The sequence below is a fragment of the Triticum aestivum genome, chromosome 7B (assembly GCF_018294505.1).
Source record: "Triticum aestivum cultivar Chinese Spring chromosome 7B, IWGSC CS RefSeq v2.1, whole genome shotgun sequence".
Taxonomy (NCBI): domain Eukaryota; kingdom Viridiplantae; phylum Streptophyta; class Magnoliopsida; order Poales; family Poaceae; genus Triticum; species Triticum aestivum.
Genome location: NC_057813.1, coordinates 390,128,010 through 390,134,009, shown reverse-complemented (window position 1 = coordinate 390,134,009; position 6,000 = coordinate 390,128,010).

The following is a 6,000-nucleotide window of genomic DNA, read 5'->3' as shown; positions in this document are numbered from 1 at the left end:
GTAAGTTAGTACTGGTACACTACTAGAGCATTAGTGGGAGTAGATAGTTAACTTGGCTATGATGGTTGTCAACGTGGAAGTTTAGTACTCTATATCTGGTTTAGACCTGTTTACTTTGCTCCAAATGTTGAACTTTCTGTTTGGACGTATGGAATGGGCTGCTATTTTTTAAATGGGTTGTATTTGTCTGCCACGGGTTTAGAGGCTGACATGTGGGCCTACTAGGTTGACGCATACACGATCAGGAGATGATTGTATGTGAAGAGGATGACAACAGGAACCCACCAGGGTCATGGCAGTACGCAAGCAAGTGACTCCTTATTTAAAGCCACAAAAAAGGTTCCTCCTAATGGATTTATGACATATGGGTCTCATGCCATTGTCAACGTAGTCAATAAACGATAAAATTGCACAATGAGCGGCTAACACCAGGGACCCAGCAGCTCACCTAGTTATTTTTGTTTTTGAGACAGAAGTAGGGTGTCAACTAGGCTGTGCGGGGCACTCTGGCCTATCTAGCCACCTTTTCTTTATGTTTACCACAAGACCAGCCCATTAGTTTTTTTCTTTCTCAAAATGGCTAGCCCACTTTTTTATTCTTTTGCAGAATACCCAACCGAGGCCTACTTGCTTTGTCAGCCCCGCTGGGCTACAAATCTTTCAAGACGAAGAGAGCTTCATTTGGCTTGCCCAGAAAATGGGCTATTAGTAACGTGAAATGGGTTGTACATTTTTAAAACACATCAAACCGGCAATTAGTTTCAAATTTCTTTTTTTTCATTTGGAGATTTTAAATTCCATTGATTTTTATGCGTGGACAATTATTTGGATTTTATATTGATATAAATTTATTTTTAAAATTAGTTTGAATGTGACTCAAAATTTCGGGATTAAAAACAGTTCGGACCGCACCGAAATATGCAAGATTTTGTATAATTTTTAAACTGTGGACACAATATGGGCTGTAATGCTAACAAAAAGGAATGTGGGCTCTAAAAAAACCTTAAGAATTAGCAAATGAGCTGTAAATTATTAGAAATAATGGCAGATGGGATGTATGATGTTTTCCACAGATTTGAGGCTGACTTGTGCGCCTACTATAGGTTGACGCGTACGCTTTCTTAAAAAAAGGTTGACGCACATGCTACGCCATGTCAACTTAGTCAATGCATAAGAGCAGTGACTGTTGGATGTCCATCCAACGACCGTCGTGCTTCTTCAGTCTCTGCTATTCCTGCTCCAGACGCTCAAACAAGCGCCAGCAGGACTGCCTGCTCTCTCCTCCCGTGGTCGGTTGTGCTGCCGCACAGGCCTCATCGCCCCACCCTACTCCCATCGTTGGTCTGGCCATCCCTCTACTCACCCACACCTGCTGTTATTCTTCGGCGATAACAGACGAACCAGTAAACCCCTGTACTCCCCTTCGCGTGGGAAACAATTGTCGAGTCTTCCCTGGCTCCATGTCGTTCCCTTCCTAGGCATCACCATTGTCCACTGTCCTGGTGCTCTCGGCACAGCATGGTCAACGAACGACATCCATCGGAAGTGGACTATACGTGGAGAGGCTGACAACTGGGTCCACGGCTGCATGCAAGGAAATGCCTCCTTATTACGTGCAAAATAATGATTCCTCCACCTGACAGCTGGGACCCACCGGAAGGGCCTCTATATTTCGCAAAAATGTTCCCCCCGCTGATAGCTCAGACCCACCAGCTATATCTTCGCACGCAAGGAAGTGCCTCCTTATTGCGCACAAAAAAATAAATACTCCCCTACTATCTGGGACCCACCATAGTGGGAGGCTGATCCGTGGGCCTACTAAGTTGACGCGGATGGAGGGCTTTGTCAACTTTGTCAATATGAACGATTCTAGCTCCAGTGACCGTACGATGTCCATCCAACGGTCGTAGTGCTTCTTCAGCCTCTGGTCTTCTTGCTCCAGCCGCTCAAACTAGCGTCGGTCGTGCCGCCTGCTCCTGCCTCCCATGGCAGCTCTACTGCCGCACAGGCCTGACCGCCCTACCCTACTCCAACCTCTGGCCAGTCCATCCCTCTACTCACCCACAACCCCTGTTATTCTGCGGCGACGGGAGGCTCACACCGCAGCCGAACCAGTCAAACCTCGTACTCCTCTCCGCATGGGCATCCACTGCCGCGTGTTCCCTAGCTCCCCACCGTCCCCTTCCTAGGCCTCACCATTGTACACCGCCTTGGTGCTCTCAGTGAGGCGTGATCAGTGTGGTCAAGTAACGACTTCCATCAGAACAGTACAGTACGTGGAGAGGCTGACAGCTGGGTCCACGGCCGCAGCAAGGAAGTGCCTCCTTATTACACGCAAAATAATGATTCCTCCACCTGACGGCAGGGACCCACCGGACGGGCTGCCATATTTCACGAAAATACGTTTCCCCCCTGATTGTTGGGACCCACTAGCTACATCTTCGCACGCAAGGAAGTGTGTCCATATTACGGGCAAAAAATATGATTCTCCCCCTGACAGCTGGGACCCACCAGCTATATCTTCACATGCAAGGAAGTGCCTCCTTACCTCCCTGACAGCTGGGACCCACCCGGTCAAACCATACGTAGGGTTGTTTGTCTGGTCGTGAACGTGTACATACATACTGGTCGATCGGTCTGTCTGCAGGCTGCAGCGATGAACCGTGGCCGAGTAAGGAAGGGCACGTGTCATAGTAGAGGCGCGAACATAGCATGTCACGCAATCCCATCTATATCGTGTACATGTACGTACATCCAGGGTGCAAGAAAGTAAATACGTCCATGTACGTACATACGGGCGGGGTCTCGAACGCCTACTCGCGCATACGTATGGACATGGCTCGTGTACATGGAGAGGCAGCAGAGAGCAGCGACGGCGTCCTGTTCATCGGCAGCTAACCGGCTGGGTCGGAGCGGAGAAACTGTGTCATGTTCATCGGGAGGCAACGAAATGCGTCTTATTCATCGGGAGCCAACCGGCTTGAACGGAACAGCCGAAACGAGGCTTGGCGTACCACAGAACGGAGGAAACGGCCTTCTGTTCGACTGCCTACGCTAGAAATGGGATCCTGTTCACCAGGAGGGGTCTGGCGTACCGCAAAACGGGAAAATAGACTTCTCTTCGACCTCCTATGGTCGAAACAGGGTCCTCTTGATCGAGAGGGGTGTGGCGTACCTCAAAACAGAGGAAACAGACTTCTCTTCGACCTCCTATGGTTGAAACGGGGGTCCTATTCATCGGGAGGGGTGTGGCGTACTACAAAACGGGACTCCACGGGCTACTCTCCATCCACCGTCTACTGCCTCGCTCCAGCCTCCACGAGCTACTGTTCATCCACCGTCGACCTCCTCCAACCTCCACCTGCGACTGTTCATCCACGACGTCTCCCTCCTGCCTCCACCAGCTATTGTTCATCCATGGGCTCCTGTTCATCTATCCTCCACTGGCTACTGTTCAACCACTCCTCCACGGGCTAATGTTCATCCAGCCCTCCACCGGCTACTGTTCAACCAGCCCTCCACGGGGTCCTGTTCATCCACCCCCAACCGGCTCGATCAAGGTCCTGTTCATCCAGCGGCAACGACCTCTAGCTACTACCACGGGGTCCTGTTCATCCAACCCCCACCGGGAACTGTTCATCTAACCCCCAACAACACTCATTGTTCATCAAGAGGCAGCAGGTTCGATCGGCTTCAGTTAGCAACAGTAGCGAAGGAATCGCTCGATCAGGTTCAGTTAATAGCCAGGGATCGATCGATCGCTCGGGTTCAGTAACGCGTACCCAGTGCAATCTCTCGGGTTCAGTAGGCGAATTCCTTGCTCGGGTTCAGTTAGAGCCTAACGCCTTGCACCCACGCGCGTACGTGTATGAAAGAAACGTGCAATCCCTCTGTGCATCGCTCGGCCCCGACCACCCATCGTAACCGGGAACTCCCTGATATTTTCCTCTCCCTCGCTTCTACCACGCCTTTTTCCTTCATGGACGGCCCAAAGAATGTCATGAAGCTGCGTCTCTGGCCCGCCTAGGACGAAAAGCCCATTTTCTGTCATGATTTTTTGTCATAGAAGTAGGAGCCCACCACATCTATGATGATACCGGGTTTTGTCATAATTATGGTCATAGAAGTGTCATAAGCATGACAGGAAAAAAATTCGTTCGGCCCAAAATGTCACGGATGTGTCTTTTTTTGTAGTGAACAATCATGCACAATAAAGTGCAGAGAAGGCTCAATTAATATTCATGAATGATCTGATCATAAACCCACAATTCATTGAACCCCATCAAACACACCACGAAAGAAGATTACATCTGATAGAACTTCAAGAACATCAAGGAGAACATTGTATTGAATATCAAAGAGAGAGAAGAAGTCATCTAGCTACTAGCTATGGACCCGTAGGTCTGTGGGAACTAATCACGCATCATCAGAGGACAACAAGGATGATGTAGAAGCACTCCCTGATCGATTCCCCCCTCCAACAGAGTACCGAAAAAGGCCTCCAAATGGGATCGCGGAAGAACAAAAACTTGCGGCAGCGGAAAAAGTGTTTTGGGTGGCTCTCTGTTGGTTTCCTGATTTTAGAGAATCTATGAAGGTGGAATTAGGTCAGACGGAGCCATGAGGGGCCCACAATGGTCTCCTCCCAAAGCTTCCATGGTCTCTCTTGTCCAGAAAAAAATCGTCAAAAAGTTCTGTAGCATTTGGACTTCGTTTGGTATTAATTTCCTGGAAAATCCAAAATAGGCAAAAAAAAACAACAACTGGCACTAGGCACTGGGTTAATAGATTAGTCCCGAAAAATGATATAAAATAGCATATAATTGCATATAAAACATCTAAGATTTATACTATAATAGCATGGAACAATAAAAAATATAGATACTTTGGAGACGTATCACGTACATACCAATAATTCACAAGGAGCCAAAATTACTGCGGCAAACTTGTCACCGGCTGAGAGAATCTACGTAAGCTCGAAATGTGTTGGTAGCAAACGGCCCGTCGAACTTGATGGGCGCCGAGATCTGCAGCACCACAAAGTCGTACTGCGTCTTCTTGAGGTCCTTGGCGAAGGTGGTGTCATAGGTGTCGCTGGGGTGGCATCAGATGTGAGGCCGAAGCCACTGCCCTCCAACTTGTCCATCTTGATGCTTCCCATGGCGCTGGTGGCCGTGCCGCCCATGGCCTGGTAGAAGGTGTTGGTGAGCGTGTCGGCGCCAGCAGGGAGGGCCTTGAGCTTCTTAACGTCCTGGTAGTAGAGCAGCGAGTGGAGGCATAGCGCTTCAATGGTGGCCACGGCAAACTAGTCTGACGGCGGCGTGGCGAAGTAGTCCCACTAACTGTGTGTTATGTGCAGATGTTAACTCTTAATCATATCCTGTGTATACAACCAAACACAGTGTAGTTGCGTGTGTTGAGCCAATGCAGGACACAAAACACCGTGCCAAAATCGATCCCCTAATGCATGCAACCTCGATGTGGGCAACCAAACTAAGTGCAGATGTTGATTTTTTGCTTGTTTCTGCTCAACTAGGCTGAAAGTGCGACAAGTATGCAATGCAGACATTTTTGAAGATGACAACCAAACACGTCACTAGTGACCGGCGAGCTCCGTGTCTGCTGCCGCGCAACCTGGAGAACATCATCGAGATGCGCAAGCTCTGGCTCACGGCTCGCGATGGAAAAGTGATACAATGGTGACGCACGACGACACACTCTCCCGAATCTGAGCCCGACCACTACAAATTGGAGCTCGGGCTCACGACAAGCAATGTCGAAGTCACACAATTCTAAGTGAAGAACAAGTGTTGCCTAATCCATCCATCCCCGCCTTTTCATGCCACATAGAAAATCCTTGTTTGGATACAGCCTTGAGGTTGTAAACAACTGGTATCGAAGAGTACATGGTACAAACTTCAAGGATTTGGAGGTGAGGGTTTGTTTCTAACAAACTCTACAACCTTAGGGTTTAAATCAGACTTCACTCACGGGGTGATC